Source organism: Belonocnema kinseyi, chromosome 10 (assembly GCF_010883055.1).
Source record: "Belonocnema kinseyi isolate 2016_QV_RU_SX_M_011 chromosome 10, B_treatae_v1, whole genome shotgun sequence".
Classification (NCBI taxonomy): Eukaryota; Metazoa; Arthropoda; class Insecta; order Hymenoptera; family Cynipidae; genus Belonocnema; species Belonocnema kinseyi.
The window spans coordinates 31158044-31179161 of NC_046666.1; the positions used below are offsets into that span (position 1 = coordinate 31158044).

General features: G+C 22.9%; 2 protein-coding genes across 4 annotated transcripts in view; one reads left to right on the plus strand and one right to left on the minus strand.

The window, feature by feature from the left end:
- Positions 1-21118, minus strand: part of LOC117181554 — a 50427-nt gene that overhangs the window by 27181 nt on the left and 2128 nt on the right. The gene's annotated exons all lie outside the window — the stretch shown is intronic.
- LOC117181551 overlaps positions 16083-21118 on the plus strand; it is a 79657-nt gene continuing 74621 nt past the window's right edge. Inside the window, exons 1-2 of one of the 3 annotated variants that reach the window (XM_033374373.1) lie at positions 16083-16310; positions 19307-19511. The gene's annotated coding sequence lies outside the window, so the exon portion shown is untranslated. The remainder of the gene's footprint in view (positions 16311-19306; positions 19512-21118) is intronic. The other 2 variants (XM_033374368.1, XM_033374369.1) reach the window with 2 other exon arrangements.

Consider the following 21118-nt stretch of genomic DNA (forward strand, 5'->3'; position numbering starts at 1 on the left):
ATTATTATATAAATTATAATTAAATTTTTTATCAAAACGTAAAGTTATTACAAACTCAATTACAATTATGTAAATTTATTATATTAATGTTTTAATTATGTTAATGATTTAATGTTGTAAAACTTATTACTTTTAGATTAAAATTAAATAATATTGTATTTTTATTTTAACTTTATATAATCAAAATTTATTACCTATTTAATATTAGAGCTATATTTGTTAAAGTAGCAATTAGTTAAAATTTATCTTAAAAATTAATTGAAAAAAAAGATTATTAAATTAATAGATATATTGCGAAATCATCAAGTTTAATAATATTATTATATAAAATATAATTAAGAATTGGGGTTAAAACGTAAAGTTATTATAAGCTAAATTACAATTAAATAAATTTATTATATTAATGTTTTAATTATGTTAAAGATTTTATTTTTTGTTTAATTATGTTAAAGAACTTATTATCTTTAGATTAAAATGAAATAATATTGTATTTTTATTTTAACGTTATCTAATCAAAATTTAGTAACTATTTAATATTGGAGCTATATCATTTCTAAATTTTACATAATTAAGTCATAAAAAAATTTTTTTGTTCACGTTTTAGTTATAATAATATTTTCATGAGTTCTATATTAGCAAATTATAAAGGTTAATAATATTATGTTATACATGCTTATAATTTTTCATACAAATATTATATTTATATTTCATATTTTTAAATTATTCACAAATTTAAAATTAAATATAATTTTAATAAATTTCAAATTGGTTTATTCATTGTTACAAGAATAATTTTAAAATTTTATCTTAAAATCTAATTTTTTCAAATAATATAAAAGATTATTAAATGAATAGATATATTGTGAAGTCATTAGGTTCAATAATATTACAATATAAATAAAAATTTAATAATAAAAAATAAAATATAAAATTACATAAAGATTGGATTTATATTGTTTAATATTTAGTAACATAAATATTTTATTTCCTCTCAGATAATGTAATTAAATATTGGCTATTACTTTAGTAATAGATGTTGCTTTTTTTCTTTTAAATAATTGTATTACAATTATATAATTTTTGTGGTGCCTCCGATATTGTGAAATGAGTATTTAAATTCATTAAAATGTATTACCTTAAATTTAATTAACATTAGTAACAAATAAATACATTATTTACTTGTAAGTTGTAAAATGGAACATTGAATATGATTTGCATAATATAAATGAATTTATTTTTGAAGTACCTCTATTTCAAAAGTAATTTTTCGGAATTAGGCTGGTGTTCTGGGATTAATATTTTCATTCAATTTTCAAAAATATATGCAAAAATGTTCAAATTTTTTCCCTTCAATTAATATTAAGTCACTAAAAAATGAAATTTTTATAAATAACATTTAAAATTTGTTAGAAGATACATGAATATTTCAGTTAAAATAATTATTTAATGATTTTTATGCTTTGAAATGATTGAATAATTTTTAATTGATTATACAGGGTGGACACGCTGGGGCTTACATACATAGCGAGTCAAATGCTACCCGAATTGCACAACAGCAGGGGAGAAGCCATTATACAGGGTTGCGTTCGAAACTTCAAACGGATATAAGTGTCAAAACAGTATAGGTTATGTTATATAGTAATTACAAATAATAAAAGTGTTTAATTAATAATGAAGTGAGACATGTGAACTGTGAAGTAAACGTCATTTTTTTCTGTGTTAATAACATTATAGAATGGCTGCTGAGTGACAAATACTATAAAACAGTAATAATATTCTGCGCTTCTAGTGGGCGAAGATGCACGGACTGATGCTACATCCGAAGATGCACGGACTTGGCCGAATGAACGATCCGAATGCAACTTTAAAGGCGCGAAATATGAAAATACCCCTGTATAATGGCTTCTCCTCTGCTGTTGTACAATTCGGGTAGCATTTAACTCGCCATATATGTAAGCCCCAGCGTGTCCACCCTGTATGACAAATCGAATTTTCGCAAATAATTGCAAAAGAATGTAATTTTTTGAGGTTTTTCAAGTTATGAACTGTTTAATTCATTATTAGCTGATTAACTTTGTTCATAATGTTAAATCATATCCAGTTTAAATACAAATTGTTTTAAATTAAGTAACCTACATTGATTGCAGTAGAGTCTCGCTTGGCCGGGCTATTGTGGACCGGCCCCAACTTGGATAATAGGGAAAATCGGATAAAAATGGAATTTTAAATAAAAAGAAACGCTCGGTGTAATAAACTGAAAGTAGAGACTTATAACGTAGAGAGTATATAGAGTATTAACAAATATGAGTAGAGGTTTGGGAAAATCTGTTTTTGTTAATTAAGAAAATTCATATCTATGAATAATGCATAAGGGTTGGATAATACGAACTACTAAAGCGCTATACCTCGGATAAGACGGGTAAACTATTTTTGTTTCAGGCTCGTATAATCGCGAACTCGGATAATGCGGCCTCGGATAAGCGAGGTTCTACTGTATTTAGTTTCATATTATGTAATTAAATATTAGCTGATACCTTTGTATCGAATTTTATTTTCTCTTTCAAACATTTATATTTCAATTATATGAATTTTTATGATTGTGATAATTGTGAAATGAGAGTCTGAATTTCATTTTCAAACTTATATTTACATATATTTTAATTTTTTTAAATTAATTTACAAGGTAATTAATATATTATAGGTATAAAATTGCTGCTTTAAATTCAAAGGAGAATATAATGTAAATAATATTTGAGTGTATAAATGAAAATAATTGTTTAATGCTTCTTATTTTGTAAACTGATTAATTAATTATGAAATGAAAAAGAATATATATATATATATACATATATATAATTTATATAATTAATTTTCTTAAGATTATATAATTGAATATTGAATATAATGTGCATGATAAAAGTGAATTAATACTTCAAATACCACAGTTTTAATTAAATAATTTTTCAAATAATTCTGATGTGAAATGAGTATCTGCATTTAATTTTTCTAAACGTGTTTTAATTTTGTTTACGGATAAGTATCAAAAGTTTTCAAGCCATCAAATTTTCAAAAATGAAAGTGAAAATTAAAAAAAAGGGAGAGCGGAAATTATTATTTCAATTTTTAAATGTAAATTATAGTTTAATTCTTTTTATGTTACAAACAGATTAATTAATTATTAGTTAATTAATACTTTTCACAATGTTACATTCCATAAAGAATAAATTTAAATATTTAAATTTGAGTTAACAAATTGATGATTTAAGTTCATGTTATATTATTAAATCCCGGCTGTAATTTATATAATAACATTTTATTAATATTTAAATCACAAAATTTGTAAGTTTATTGTTTATTCTAATTTTTTATTTGTTTGGAAATGAGTATCGGAAATATGATTTCTGAATGATCAGAGTATATATTTTACTTTTTTCTAGAATATTTAAAAATTTTATCAATAATACAAATTTTTAGAAAAATACCAAGTAAAAATTATTTGAATAATTCATTATAAAAATAATTGTTTAGCGCCTTGTATTTTATGAACAGAATAATTACTTAATATTAGCTAATTAATTTTTTTACGATATTTGATTACATGAAAATTGCATTCATTGATATAAGATATGAACTTTTTAATAGAAACATATTTATATTTAACCTATTTCTATTAGAATTATATAGTTCTTTGAAATGTTGATGTTTTGAAATGATTATATGAATTAAATTTTCAAAATCATATGTACAACTGTTTTGTTTTTTTACAAAAACAAGTATTGAAGGTGATTAATAACTATGATTTTCAGGAAGGAAGTTTAAAATATATATAAAGTAACAGTTAATTTATTATTTCAACGAAACAAATTATTTGAGGCTTTTTATGTTGTCAACCAGTTAATTAATTATTAGTTAATAATTTTCTTCACACTTTCTTCATGTTGATTTGAATTAGTGACAAAGGTTACTAGTAAATTAGACGTATGGAAATGCTATATCAAAATTTTAAGGAGAATATACACATAATGTTAAGATTATTTAAATGTTACAATGAAAATAATTGTATCATGTTTTTTATTTTGTGAACTGATTAATTCATTAACAACTGATTCTACTAAAAGTTACATTTTAAGTTTAAGTTACTTAAAAGTTTACATTTACAAAAGAAAATGTAGAGTAAAAATTTTCCCTATGCTTGAATGAAAATGATTGTTTTTTAAGAAGAAACAAATGTTTTCTTTTTTACATCTGGGTAATCGTTTTTTTTTAATTTCAAAGGGATAAGTAAAATAAAATTATCGAAAGAGCTTATTTTAAGAATTAGAACAATAGAAGCTTCTTAATAATTTTGAAAGATTTTGAGAATAATTTGTTTTTAAACAGTTATGGGAAAATTTTAAGCAGGTAATAATTAATTATAAAATAATAATTTTTAATTTTAAAGATTTTAAAATTGTTAAAAAATAATATGGAATATTTTGATAGAATTATTTCCATTTTCCTTGATTTAATTCAAATTGAGGTAAACTTAATTTTTTAGGGCGTCAAGAGCAGGAAAAATATATAGTTTAGATTCATGGGAAAATTTCAAAAAATTTTTTACTAATGAGTTCTAAGAGCTAATTGAAAAAGATTCAAAAACTTTTCATATTATTTTATAAAATAAAAAAAGGTTTAACAAGTGTTTAAATCAACATCGTGCCAAAATAAATAATTTTAGAACAAATTTTAGTAAAATTAAGAGATATTTACAAGTTTTAACACTATTAAAAAACAATACAATTTTATAAGATATTTTAGGACTTTTTTGAAAATTCAGGATAATGACATAAATTCTTTTGGTTCCCAAAACAATTTCTTAAGATTTTTTAACTTGAAAAATGAACTTCAGCAGAAAATTCAAAAAAGATTTTAAAACATCAAATATTTACTTAAATTTCGAGAAAGAGTAGAAGATTTTAAAGCAAAATGTTTTAATTTTTTAACATTAAAAAATACAAAATAAATTAAACCATAACATGCTATAAATATTGCGAAAATTTACAAGAATTAAGAAGATTTTTAAACTGCAGAAGATTTTTAAAAAATGCAGATTGATGTGAGAGTTCTTAAACAACAAAAAAAGCAAAACGTTAAAAACGCAAACGTCTGAACACTAATGTTTTTTTAAAAGCTCTCAAGTGAAGAAATTAATGTTCTTCAAGTTTTTAGGAAAATTGGGGATATTTTTAGGCAGCTAGAACTTTTCCTATTATTTTGTAAAATCGCGTAAAATATATATTTTTCTTAATCTAGATTTTTTGTTGGCGAATCTGAAGTATTCACAAATAATTTATAATTTTCTTCAAATTCGTAAAAAATTTTGAAAATTTTGAGGTAAATTTTTTACACTTTAAATGATTTTTCAAAATTTTAAGAAAAATTGGATTCATTTACAAATATTTTTAGGAATTCAAGAGGGTTTGCATAGACTTCAAATATTTTAAACCTTGGAAGCATTTCCAAAAATTTATGGAATATTTATTATTTCTTCTGAAATTATAAAAGACCTAAATATCTTTTGAAAAGGCTGAAATTTTTTTAATAATTTGTAAAATCCTGTAAAATAAAAAACATAGTTTTTAAATCTTCTGCATTATTTTTTTGACACATCTTGAATATTTAAAAATCTTTCATAATTGTCTCGTGAAAATGATAAAACTTATATAATTCTTTAAAAAATGCTGATACTTCCTTCCATGTAAATAAATTTAAAATGTGTGTAACTAAACAAATATCAAAAAAGCATTGTTGTGTTACGTCAAAATATTGTTTAATTTATTTCTATACCGCACTTCATCCTGAAAATCTATTTTTATTTACAAAACGTCTGTTAAGTTTTTTAAAATAATACAAAAAAAAATATTACGCAACTGCAGTTACGGTGTGGGAAGGTAAAAGTGTTTAAAATAACGTTACGGAATATGTGAACGCTCCATAAAAATAGTACTCGTAAATTTTACGATGCATTGATACAGTGAATTCATTCTTTCAGAATCTAATTTCAACAAGTATATAAGTCTTCAGAAAATTTTAACAAATAAATTGTTATTAGAAAACTGAGAAAATTATAAAAATGAGTATAAAAGTGAGCGCGCGCGTGCGCGCGCACATAATAGTCTAGTCCTATATATAAAAACTCGTAACCTCCATTAGTAGCGCATGTGCGCTGAATCTTACAATGGTCAAGTTAATCACGTATTTTATGGCGACTGGCGACCTCTGTTTTAAACGTATAAAATTAATCGAACTGAAAACTAGATTTCTACTTTTATCAATCGCCGATAATTATTGAATTTTGTGTCTTTTGATTTTCACTTTCAATAAGAGCTGTTATTTTTAATAATACATTTTTAATTGATTTATTCAATGTTAAAGTAATAATTATTTAAAGATTATCTAAAAATTTCATTCTTTTAAATAATATAAACGATTATTAAATTAATAGATATATTGCGAAATCTTCAAGTTTAATAATATTATTGTATAAATTATAATTAAAATTGTTATTAACACGTAAAGTTATTATAAGATAAATTACAGTTAAATAAATTTATTATATTAATGTTTTAATTATGTTAATGATTTAATGTGGGAAAACTTATTATTTTTAGATTAAAATAAAATAATATAGTATTTTTATTTGAACGTTATCTGATCGAAATTTATTAAATATTTAATATTGTAGCTATATAAAATCTAAATTTTAATTTACAAATTTAAAATTAAATGTAATTTTAATAAATTTTAAATTGGCTTATTCAATGTTACAGGAATAATTTTTAAAATTTTATCTTAAAATCTAATTTTGTTTATTAATATAAAAGATAATTATATTAATAGATATATTCTGAAGTCTCGAAGTTTAATAATATTATAATATAAATTAAAATTTAATAATAAACAATAAAATATCAAAGTACATAAAGATTGCTTTGTATGTTGCGAAATGATTTATTAATCATCTACTAATTTTACAAAAACTTACATTTTCTGGAATTAGTTTAAGAGCTTATTAATAAAGAAAAATTCTAGAAATAAAAGTTTATTTTAAACAAATGTATTAACTAAAAATTATTTAAGTGGGACGATGGTCGTGGGGGCTAAAGCGTAGGCTTTGGACCCACTCCTTCGGCTTGCGGGTTCGATTCCCGCCTCGCACTCTGCAAGAGTCTCGGTGGCCCATGCGGTGAACACTAGCCTAGCAAGGGAAGTTGTTCATCTCCGGAGAGTCGTGGGACCGGTACCTCTAGAGAAAAAAGGTTTTTCTCTAAGTACGTTTAAGGCTGTTGCTCTTGGTGGTTCGGAACCCACCTTAAACTGTAGGTCCCCCTTCCACCACCAAGTAAGTGTGTGGAGGGTGTGTAAAGGAATAGAGAAGGTGTAAGAAAAATGTAAACCCTTAGGGGACACATTAGAAGCTTCCATTCCAACTAAAAATTATTTAAAGCTTTTAGTGATAAATATAGTTTAATGCTTCTTATTTTGTAAAATGACTAATTGATATAAGCTGAATATTTTTTTTCAAAAATTAAATTAAATAAAGATTAAAATTTGTTACCTTAAACTTAAGTAACATAAGTAATAAATAAATAAATCACGTACTTGTAGGTTATATAATAAAATATTAAATATGATTTGCATAATATAAATCAATTTAATTTTAAAGTACCTCTATTTCAATTAAGTAATTTTCCGGAATTATGCTGAACTTCCAAGATTAATATTTTCATTCAATTTTCAAAAATATATGTAAAAATGTTTAAATTTTCTCCCTTAAATTAATATGAAGTCACTAAAAAATGAAATCTTTATAAATAACATTTAAAATGTTTAAAAAGATATAAATTCAAAATTATTTCAATGTTTAAATGAAAATTATAGTTCAATGCCTTTTATGTTTCCAACAGATTAATTCTATATTAGCTGATACATTTTTTCACAATATTAATTTACATAAAGATTAATTTTATTTTTAAATTAAGTACATGAATCGAGAATCAACTTGAAATTTGTGATTGAATATTTGATATAGTTTGTATAATAATTAAAGTTTATTTGTGTTTAAAATATTCATATTTCAGAAATGTCATTTTCCAAATGCTTCTGATGTTGCGAAATAAGTCTGAATATAATTTTCAACATTTTCTGTACATATGTTTTAAATTTTCTGGAATCAGTTTAAAATGTTATTATTAATTACAATTTTCATAAAAATAAAAAGTTAAATTTAATAGAATGATTTAATGAATATAATTATTTATGCTTTTTATGTTCTAACCTGATCAATTAATTATTATTAGATGTATACTTTTTAATAATATTAAATTACGTAAGGATTACATTTAAACTGCTTTTAATCATGTCACTTTATTTGATTATTTACTTTAAGGATATGTAATTGAATTTCGGCTAGAATTTCTATGCTAAAAGTTTCTTTCGACTTTAAATAGATCCATTCAAATCAGTTAAAATTATATAATTTTTTTAAATGTTTGCAACTGTGCGGAATAGTTATAGGAAATAAAAATTTCAAAATATATATTTATATACTTTCATTTTTATAAATTTATATAAAAGTTTGTTATTGATTTAAATTTAAAGTAATGAAATAAAAAATATATATAAAGTGAGAATTGTCCGAATATTTCAGTTAAAATAATTTTTTAGTGATTTTTATGTTTTGAAAAGAATGATTAATTTCTAATTTAGTATATTACAAATTGAAGTTCCACGAATAATTGCAAAAGAATATAATTGTTTGAGGCTTTTTAACTTATGAACTGTTTAATTTATTATTAGCTGATTAACTTTGTTCACAATGTTAAATTATATAGTAGAGTCTCGCTTGTCCGAGCTATTGTAGACCGGCCCCAAGTGTTATAAACTGAGAGTAATCTCAAACAAATATTCAAATGGTACAACTTTATGTTTTAAACAATCTCGTAAATAGTTTATATCACATATGCCATGATGTATCTTTATTTAAAAGCAATTTTAAAAGCAATTTAAAAGCAGTTCTTAACGTAAAGAGTATATACATTATTCACCAATAAGAGCAGAGGTTTGGGAAAATCTGTTCTGGTTGGTTAAAAAAGTTCATATGTATGAATAATGCATAAGGGCTGGATAATACGAACTACTATTACGCTATAGCTCGGATAAAACGGGTCAACTATTTTCATTTCAGCCTCGAATATAATCGCGAACTCGGATAATGCGGCCTCGGATAAGCGAGGTTCTACTGTATTCAGTTTAAGATTATGTAATTAAATATTAGCTGATACCTATTGTATCGAAGTTTATTTTTTCTTTCAAACATTTATATTTCAATTAAATAAATTTTTATGATGATTGTGATAATTATGAAATGAGAGTCTGAATTTTATTTTCAAACTTATATTTACATATAGTTTAATATTAAAAAAAAAATTTACAAGGTAATTAATATATTAGAGGTATAAAAGTGCTGCTTTAAATTTAAAGAATATAATCTAAACAATATTTGAGTGCATAAATGAAAATAGTTGTTTAATGCATCATGATAAAAGTGAATTAATATTTCAAATACCACAGTTCTAATTAAATAATATTTAAAATGATTCTGATGTTGTTAAATGAGTATCTGCATTTAATTTTTCGAAACGTGTTTTAATTTTGTTCTCGAATAAGTATAAAAAGTTGCCAAGCAATCAAATTTTCATAAATAAAAGTGAAATATAAAAAAAGAGAGAGGAGAACTTATTTCGATTTTTGAATGAAAATTATACTTTAATTCCTTTTATGTTATGAACAGATTAATTAATTATTAGTTCATTAATACTTTTCACAATGTAAATTAAATGAAGACTAAATTTAAAAATTTTAATTTAAGTTAACAAATTGATGATTTACATGAATTTTATATTATTAAATATCGGCTATAATTTATGTTATAACATTTTATTAATGTTTAAAATACAAAATTTTTAATTTCATTATTTTATGGACATAATAATCACTTATTATTAGCTATTTCATTTGTTTACGATATTTGATTACATGAAGATTGCATTCATTTATATAGGATATAAAACTTTTATTAAAAACTTATATATATTTAACCTATTTCTATTAGAATTATATAGTTTTTCGATATGTTGATGATGTTTTAAAATGATTATATGAATTAAATTTTCAAAATCATATATACATGTGTTTTGTTTGTTACAAAAACAATTATTCAAGGTTATTAATAAATAAGATCTTCAATAAGAAAGTTGAAAATATATATGAAGTAAAAATAAATTTATTATTTCAGTGAAATTATTTGATGCTTTTTTTATGTTCTTGATGTTGGTTTGCATTATTGACAAAGGTTACTAATAAATTAGACTATAGGAATGCTGTTTCAATATTTAAAGGAGAATATAAACATAATGTAAACATTATTTGAATGCTACGATGAAAATAATTCTTTCATGTTTTTTTTGTGAACTGATTAATTCATAATCAACTGATTCTACCAAAAGTGACATTTTCTGGAATCAGTTTAAAAGCTTAAGATTAAATAAAATTTTTTAAAATCAAATTTCAAATTAGAAAAAAATATATAAATTTAAAGTTTTTGTTATGTTTTATAACAGAATTATATTTTAATGGTTTTTCTTTTGTAAAATTATCAATTGATTATTAGCTAATTAACGATTTCTGATTATTAAAGTAAATAAAGATTAAAACTTAGTTCCTGAAGTTTAAGGAACATAATTTAATAATTGTCTTAAAGGTTACATAATAGAATATTGAATATAATTTGAATATTATGAGTCAATTTAAATTTGCAATTATATTATTTTAATTATCTAATTTTTCCAATGATTCTGATGTACTAAAATGTGTATTTCCATTTGACTTTTCAAAACATATGAAAATATGTTTCATTTCTTTCTGAAATTAGTATCAAAAGTTACTAATAAAACAAATTTTCAAAAATGAATGTGATGTTAAAAGAAAACATGAAGTACACATTATTTCTATGTTTGAATGAAAACGATTGTTTAATGATTTTTATGTTATCATTGATCAAAAAATCAATTAATTGTTAGATGACTAATAGTGTCACAACATCGAACTAAAGATTCAATTATAACTTTTGCTTGCTACCATATTATAAATCCAGAGTTTTTAAGAAGAAAACAATGTTTTCTTTTTTTACTTCTCATTAATCTTTTTTTTTCATTTTCAAAGAGATAAATAAAATAAAATTAATGAAAAAACTCGTTTTAAGAATTAGATCAATAGAAGCGTGTTAATAATTTTGAAAGATCTTGTGATGACATTTTTTTAAAAAGTTATGGGAAAATTTTAAGCAGTTAATATTTCATTCTGAAATAATAATTAAAAATTTTTAAGAATTCAAAATTGTTGAAAAAAAAATGAAAAATTTTAATAAAATTATTTCCATTTTCCGGGATTTAATTCAAATTTAGGTAAACTTAAGTTTTTAGGGCGTCAAGAGAAGAAAAAATGAATAGTTTAGATTCATTGGAAAATTTCAAACCATTTTTTACTAATGAGTTCTAAGAGATCATTAAAAAAGATTAAAAAACTTTTCAAATTATTTCATAAAATTAAAAAAAGGGCTTAGAATCTTTTAAAGCAACATCGTGCCAAATATATAATTTTAGAACAAATTATAGTAAATTTAAGAAATATTTAGAAATTCTTTAACGATTTAAAAAACAATGAAAATTTATAAGACATTTTAGGGCTTTTTTTTAAATGCAGGATAATGACATAAATTTTTTAGATCCCAAAACAATTTCTATAGATTTTTCAATTTGAAAAATGAGATTTAGGATAAAATTCAAAAATGATTTCGAAACATCAAATATTTCCTTAAATGTCGAGAAAGAGTAGAAGATTTTAAAACAAAATGTGTCAATTTGGTAACATTAAAAAATAAAAGATAAATTAAACAATAAAATTCTATAAATATTGCGAAGATTTAAGGAGAATAAACAATATTTTTATACTGCAGAAGATACAAAAAATGCAGATTTATGTGAAAGTTTTTAAACAAAAAGAAAGCCAGACGTTAAAACACAAACGTCTGGACACTAATGTTTTTTTTCTTTCAAATTAAAAATTGTAAACAAAATGTGTGGAAAACTGAAAACCCATATGGCAAAGTATATTATGCTCTTCATTAAAATAACTTTGAAAGGTTTCAAGTGAACAAATAAATGTTATTTAAGTTCTTCATTTCAAGAAAAATTCCAGTCAGATAAAAATATTTTTTAAAATTTAAGAAGTAGTGTGTAGATATTTAATTTTAAAAGGGCTCGAACTTTTTCTATCATTTTGTAAAATCCCGTAAAATATATATTTTTTAATCTAGATTCTTTGTTGGCGAATCTGAAATATTGAAAAATCTTTTATAATTGTCTTCAAATTCGTAAGAAATTTTTGAAGATTTTGAGGTAAATTATTTTACATTTTAAATGATTTTTCAAAATTTCAAGAAAAATTGGATTCATTTTAATATATTTTTAGGAATTCAAGAGGCTTTGCATAGATTAAAAATATTTTAAATCTTGGAAGCATTTGCGAAAATTTATGGAACATTTATTATTTCTTCTGAAATTATAAAAGACCTAAATATCTTTTGAAAAGGCTAAAATTTTTCTAATAATTTGTAAAATCCATTAAAATAAAATATATATTTTAATTAAATCTTCTATATTCTTTTTTTGACACATCTTAAATATTTAAAAATCTTTCCTAATTGTCTTATGAAAATGATAAAACTTATATAATTCTAAAAGAAACTACTGATACTTCTTTTCTTGTAAATAATTTGAAAATGCGTTTAACTAAAAAAATATCAAAAAAGCATTCTTGTGTTACGTCAAAATATTGTTTAATTTATTTCTATACCGCACTTCATCCTAAAAATCTATTTTTATTTACAAAGCGTCTATTAAGTTTCTTAAACTAATGCAAAAAAATGTTCCGTAACTGAAGTTAGGGTGTGGGAAGGTAAAATGATTTAAAATAACGTTACGTAATATGTAAACATGAATATAAGTGTTGAGAAAATTTTAACAAATAAATTGTTATTAGAAAACTGAGGAAATTATAAAAATGAGTATAAAAGTGAGCGCGCGCGCATAATAGTCTAGTATATATAAAAACTCGTAACCTCCGTTAGTAGTGCATGGGCGATGCATCTTACAATGGTCAAGTTAATCACATATTTTATGGCGACTAGCGACATCTTTCATCAACGTATAAAATCAATCGAAATAAAAATTAGATTTCTACTTTTCTCGATCGCCGATAATTATAAACGTTTTGTGTCTTTTTATTTTCACTTTCAATAACAGCTGTTATATTTAATGAATTATTATCATGTATAATATTTAAATTTGTTTCTCATAATTCTTCAATCGTTACATTAAAGTACTGAAGATACTTTTCACCAGAATGTGGTTTATTCAATGTTACAGAAATAATAATTTAAGTTTATGTTAAAATCTATTTTTTTTAATAATATAAAAGAATATTAAATTAATAGGTATATTGTGAAATCATTAAGTTTAATAATATTATGATATAAATTGTAATGAAAAATGTTATTTGAATATAAAGTTATCATAAACTAAATTAGAATTAAATGAATTTATTATTTACAAGTTCTAATTATATCAATGATTTAATAGTAAAAAGAACTGTGTATATATATATATTAACTTAAATTTTTACATGAGTGAGTCATTAAAAAAATTTTCGAACGTTTTAGTTATAATAATATTTTCTTTATTTTTATATCTGCAAATTATAAAGCTTGATAATAATATTTAATAAAAATTTATTAACTATTTAATATTGGAGCTATATTAATTCTAAATTTTACATAATTGAGTCATTAACAAAATATGTTTTTTTCACGTTTTAGTTATGATAATAATATTCTCATGATTAATTTTTTTTAATTTTTTCTTAGAATCTAATTCTTTTATAAATAAAATATTATTTCATTAATGGATATATTGTGAAATCATTAAGTTTAATAATATTATAATATTAATTAAAATTTAATAATAAAAAATAAAATATCAAGTACATAAGGATTGTATTTAAATTATTTAATATTTAGTAATATAAATATGTCATTTCCTCTCAGATTATGAAATTAAATGTTAGCTGTTCCTTTCGTAATAAAAGTTTCTTTTTTTCTTTTAAATACTTGTATTACAATTATATAATTTTTTATGTCGCTTCCGATATTGTGAAATGAGTATTTAAATTCTATTTTTTTATTTTTTATTTTTAAACAATGCAGTTTCAAATTTAAATGAAAATATAATGTAAACATTATTTTAATGTTTTCATGAAAATAATTATGTAATTAAGAGGCATTGTATAGATATTTAATTTTAAAAGTGCTCGAATTTTTTCTATTATTTTGTAAAATCCCGTAAAATATATTTTTTTAAATAAAATTTTTTTTGACGAATCTGAAATATTCAAAAATTTGTTATAATTTTCTTCAAATAAGTAAAATTTTTTTTAAGATTTTGAACTTAATTTTTTACATTTTAAATAATTTTTCAAAATTTCAAGAAAAATTGGATTCATTTAAAAATATTTTTAGGAATTCAAGAGGGTTTGCATAGATTTAAAATATTTTAAATCTTGAAAGCATTTCCGAAAACTTATGGAATATTTATCATTTTTTCTGAAATTATAAAAGCCCTAAATATCTTTTGAAAAGGATAAAATTTTTCTAATAATTTATAAAATCCTGTAAGGGTTTAAAATACATTTACGTAATATATGAACAAGAATATAAGTGTTCAGAAAATTTTATCAAATAAATTATTATTAGAAAATTGAGTAAATGATAAAAATGAGGATAAAAGTGAGCGCGCGCTTGCGCGCGCACAAAATAGTCTAGTAATAGAGATAGAGATGGAGAGATCGGAATAAGATCCTTAATTCAAAAAAATAACACTAATTTTTAGCAAAGTGTTAATGGTACAAGTAATTATTTATAATAAATCTCGCTGATGATATAATAGATTCATTTTAAATAAATACTTGTACCATTAATTCCTAGCTAAAAATTAGCAATATTTTCTTGAAGGATCTTATTCCGATCTCTCTAACAGCTTAATGGAAAAGCACCTGACCGGAAATGAGACGTTCCATGGTTCGATTCCCAGTGGAGCGAAGAGAGAAAGATCTTTTTTGCAAGAAAAAAATTCAATTCTTTTTTTCTAAAAAATAATTTTAAAAATCGTGTTTTATGAATTAAGCATAATATTAAATGATTTCAAGAAGTAAATTTTGCTCAAACCTTTATGTTATAGTTTAAACAATTATTTATTGTTCTTTTCTTGTAGATTAACATCGTAGAATCTCTCTTTAGTCCCGAACAAAAATTCCCCATATTTTAATTAAAGTTAAGGCACGTGTTGATATTTAAATTTCGAAAAAAAACGAATTTTCTTTCTTCGGAAATGAAAACTGGGGGGGGGGTCCTCTTGCTATCTAGAGTGAAAAGAAAATTCAATTTAAGAATTTTGCGCCCCAGGCGAATAACACAAGTGTCGCCTTTCTTGCGAACTAATGACTTTTTTTACTAACTTTTAATAACTAATTGCAAAAAATTCTTGTAATTTAAATAAATAATTATTGAAAAATGCACAAGAATGTACGTAAACTGTACAACTTTCATTTTCAGATAAGAACATTCACATCCGCATGCACGCGAGTTAGATAGTTCAAGATAAAAAAATAGCCGTGGAAAAACAACTAATTAATAGTCAATTGATTCGTTATAATAAAATGAAAATTTATTATTATTTTTTTTTCTGAATTCAAGAAAACTTCCGTTCCGAATTTGCTGCCCGGGGCACTGCCAATGTTGCCCCCTATGGTAAATCCACGCCTAATTGGAAAAACCTGATCTACGCAATACTATATCAACTTACTATATATATATGGTTCAAGAACGTTTAGCATTTCCTTCTCTCGGACCGGTCTTTCCATTGAATAGTTGGTTTAGTGAACGCGTGGCCGTGGCAGGAGTCAGTGATTGCTCGGGCACGTAATCGCAAAACTTAAGAATAATTACTTCCAATTGTTAATAATTTTTATACTAGATAAGAAAAATAGTCTTCCTGTGAAGCTCAGTGTGTGATTTTAATGCATTTTTAATATATCAATAACAGCATATATTATCGACTCTCTTTTACTGATATATTAGTGATTACTCGGTGGAAGAGGTAAGACCATTAAGGAGCGTCCACATACCGAACGTACTTAAATTACGTAACGGATTATAGGCCAACTCTATGACACCCCCCCCCCCCCATTTCGCCCTGAAACTACCGTAAAAAATAGTGTTTCAGATACAAATTTAGAATTTTAAAATTTAATAATTTATTCTAAACCAAAAAATATATTTTCTACTACAAAAAATGGGGGTTTAACAAAATATTTGAATTTTCAATAAAATAATTAAATTTTCAAGATAATAGTTTAACTTTTATCCTTTAAAGACAAATTCCTAAAAAAGTGTGTTAGTTTATATTTTAATTAAAAACAGGAAGTTTATACCAAAAAAGTATTTTAAAACCAAAAAGACGAATTTTCAACAAATAAATATTTTTAACTCATCAATTAAATAAAAGTATATATAAATTGTTGAACCTTCAAGCCGAAAAACGAATTTTCTCTACAAATATTTGATTTTTAAATAAAAAATTTGACTATTTAGCCAAAACCTAAGTTTCCAAGAAACTGATGCTTTTTACCCAACAAAAATCAAATTTTAAAACAAGAATTTTTTTACCAAATGGAGAGTTTTTAAATAAAAAAGCTCAATTAAATAATAGAAAAGTTATATTTTCATTTAAAAATTTAATTTTTAACAAAAAAAGCCTTTTCCATTAAACAGGTATTTTTTTACCAAAGACATAAGCCTTCAATGAAAATAATTTTAGCCATACAATTTTACTTTCACCCAAGTAGTTTAATTTTAAATTAAAAAGGATCAATTTTCAATTTAACCAAATTTTCCAAACAAAATAATTGATCGCTTAAGCTAACAAGAACAATTTTTAACTAAAAAGTCGAATTTCAATTTTTAAAATAATTAAATTTCTAGTAAAACATGAATTTTTAAATCAGAAAGGTAAATGTTAAAAAAATTGAAGTTCTTGCTAAAAGATATTTTTATTTTACTATTCAGAATCAAAATGTGAATTATTAAACAAGAAATAAGTTTCTATGCAAAAAATTGAATTTTCAGTCCAAGAAGACGAATCGTTAAACAATAAATTTCTAATAAAACGAGAATATTTTCTTAAATTGAAATTTCGTACAGAAAAGATTTTAATTTCTTCTTTTAACACCCATATGTCAACAATAAGTTTATTTTTTACGAAAGAGGGAAATTTTCAACAACACAGAAAATAATTTTTCACGAAAATAAATTAAATTTTCAATCCAAAAGGACGAATTTTTAACTAAAAAGATGTCTGTTTGACAAGATTGTTAAATTTTAAACCAAATAGTTGTATTTTTATACAAAAAATATTTAAAATTTCTCTCAAAAGAGATGAATTTTTTTTTAAATTCAGAAAAAAAGTTGAATTTTCATCCAATACATATTCAGTTTTTGACGATCAAAATATGAATTTAAAAAAAAAATACGTTGCTACAAAAAAAATCGAATTTTCAATCTAGAAAGACGAATTTTTTACCAAAAAGGATGACTTTTCAACAAAATTGTTAAATTATCTACCAAATAGTTGCATATTTACCCCAAAAAGATGACATTTCTCTTAAAACAGATGAATTTTCATTTTTAAAATTTATAAACACTTGAATTTTTACCCAAAAAAACATTCCAGGTGGCTTTTAACGATCAAAGTATGAATTTTTAAACAAGAAATAAGTTCCTACAAAAAATTTGAATTTTCAATCCAAAAAGACGGTTTTTTTAACAAAAAGGATGAATTTTTCCCCAAATATTTTTTTTTAAATTTAACTTTCATCCAGAAAATATTTCGGTTCATTTTTCAACACCAAAATATAAATTTTAAACAAAAAATAAATTTGCTACGAAATAGTTCAATTTTCAACAAACAAAAAAATAGAATTTTCACCGAAAAAGTATGACTTCTTAACAAAATAATTATTTTCAACCAAACGGTTACATTTTCAACCAAGAAAAATGAAATTTCTCTTAAAACATATGAATTTTTAATTTAAAAAAATTTAATAGTTGAATTTTCACCCAAAAAAACTTTAGTTCTGTTTTCATTTTAAAATCAAAAAGACAAACTTTCGAAAGAGGGGTTTAATTGCCAACCGAACAATTGCATTTTTATTCAAGAAAAATTTAATGTCTTCTAATAGAGATGAACATTTTTAACATTTTTAACAAGATTGTTAAATTTGCCATTAAACACTTGCATTTTTTGTAAAAAAAAAATGAAAATTATTCTAAAATACATCAATCTTTAGATGAAAAAGACAAATTTTCGAAAAAAAAAGAATTGAATTTTCATCTAAACAAATTCTTATTGACTTTTTTAAACAAAAATGTGAACTTTAAAAAAAAGTAACTTTTCTAGGAAATATTTCTCTTAACAAATGCAATATTTCTACTAAAAATATGAACTTCAAAATTTTTAAAATAACAAAATTTGTTATAAAAAATACTTTTCATCCAAAAATGATTTCAGTTGACTAATGAGTAACAAAATAGGAACTTTAAATAAAAAGGTTTGAATTTTTACCCGGAAATGACAAACTTTTAACAAAATAGTGGAATTTGCAACCCAAAAGGATATTTTTTAAAGAAAATCGTAACAAAATGCCTCGACCTTGAGCTTGACCTTGACTTGTTACGTAATTTAAGTACGGTCCCATATTTGTGTTGAATTTTCATCCAAAAAATATGACTAACAAAATAGTTGTATTTTCAACCAAATAATTTACCTGGATACAAAATAGTTACATTTTTTACGAAAAAGCTAAATTTTCAGCCCAGGATATTAATTTTTGATCAAGAGACGAATTTTAAAAAAATGTATATTTAAACCAAATATATAAAAGAAGTTTACCATAACAATCAAAAAGTTACATATGTAAATCTTTAATCCTTTAACTGATAATATTATTAGTTAAAGAATATAATTTTAAAAAAGAATGATCAGGAGTTGAATCAAACGTAAAAAATGTGGACGCCCCCTAATAATTTTTTTATAAGAGACAGAAGGTCATCACAATACTCCGATGGAAGTTAAATGGCGTCATCTTGGGGAAATCTGAGCGAAAGTGGAAAATACGTTTGCCGATTCAATAATAATAGTTGCATCAAATTTTATATAATTTCAATACTGGATAAGAAACACAGTCGATAAGAATCTATATTACCGACCCACTTTGGCTGACGTATCTCAATCCCTGAAAAGGTAAGATCATAATGGTTTTAATTAATAATCAAGTACTTAAGGTATTCTTTGTGAATATAATCCAAATTTTGAATTAGATCTTTGAAAAGTTTATTTCCTATTGTTAAAAAAAAATTTTTTTTTAATTATTCAAATTTCGCGCGAAAATGTATCGCTTGAATGGGGAGTTTCCCGCTCAACAGAGTGCGCGTCCGAGTCCAAGTTCTGCGAAAATTCAAATTTCAAAATCAAAGATAACTTTTTTTTATACAAATTTTTAATAAAAATGTATAGCTTGTTTGTAAAATAAAGTGAAAGAGTAAGTCAGGCAGTTTGAAGAGAAAAAATTGAATATCAAATGTTCAAATTACGTTTTGATAACATTCTCTATTTTTCTTACTAAAATTACAATGTTCAAATAATAAATATAAATTTTGTACCAAAAATGATAGCCCACTTTTTGACAAAAATGAAATAATTCAATTTGCAAATAAAATGACGAGTTTTTAAACAAGATGATTTAGTTTATATTGAGAAGATAAAGTTGCAAGAAAATAAATAAATCTTCAAATCTCTAACTAAAAAAGTTAAATTTTAAACTAAAAGAAAACGAATTTTCGACGGAATTGTTAAATTTTTTAAATAAACAATTAATTTTCAACCGAAAATGTAAGTGTGATATTTTTAGATAAAAAAATGAACATCTAAGAATATATGCATTTTGCAGTAAAAGAAGTGATTTAAAAAAAAAAGCATTTTCAAGCAAAAATGGAATAAGTCTGTTAAAAAATAATTTTTTATCAACAAAAATCTCAATATAGTAATTATATTTTTAGCCACAGAGATGAATTTTTAACTAAAGTCATAAATCTGCGACCGATCATATTACTTTTTAATAAAGTAATATAACTTTAAACTAATTCTCAACTGAAAAAAAAATTTCAACAAAAAATGAAATTGTTCACTTTTTAGTTAAAAAATAATTTTAAACCAAGAGAAACAAGGTTTGAACAAAATACATAAATTTTCTACCAAAAATAATGCATTTGTAAAGAAACAGACGAATTTTTAAACGAGCAGATTTATTTTCTACCAAGAAGTCCAGTTACCAACTAAAAAATTAATTTTTAAACGGAAAACAAGATTTGAACAAAGCAATTAAGTCTTTAAATAGTAGTTAAATTTTGACTAAATTAATTAATTTCTAACCCAAAATATATGAATTTACAAGCAAGAACAATTTTCTAAAGAAAAGTTAATTTTGAAAACAGAGAGTTGAATTTGTAACCAAAAGGACCAATTGTAAAAAAAAACGAATTTTTGAAAAATTAATCAAACTTTCAACCGAAAAATAATTTTTTAAACAAAAAGATGAACTTCTTAGCATCAAGAATAATTTTCAACTGAAAAAGACGAATTTTCTATAAAATACATAAATTTTCATTCAATTGCTTCATTTTTAAACTAAAAGACGCGAATTTTTACCCAAAAATATTTTTTAGAAAATAGTTTAATTTTCAACCAAAGAGAGGAAAATTTAAATCATAAAGTTTTTATCGGATACAGTTGATTTTAACAAAAAAAAGGAGACAATTTTGTTCCAAAACTGTTGGTTTATTAAGTTTTAA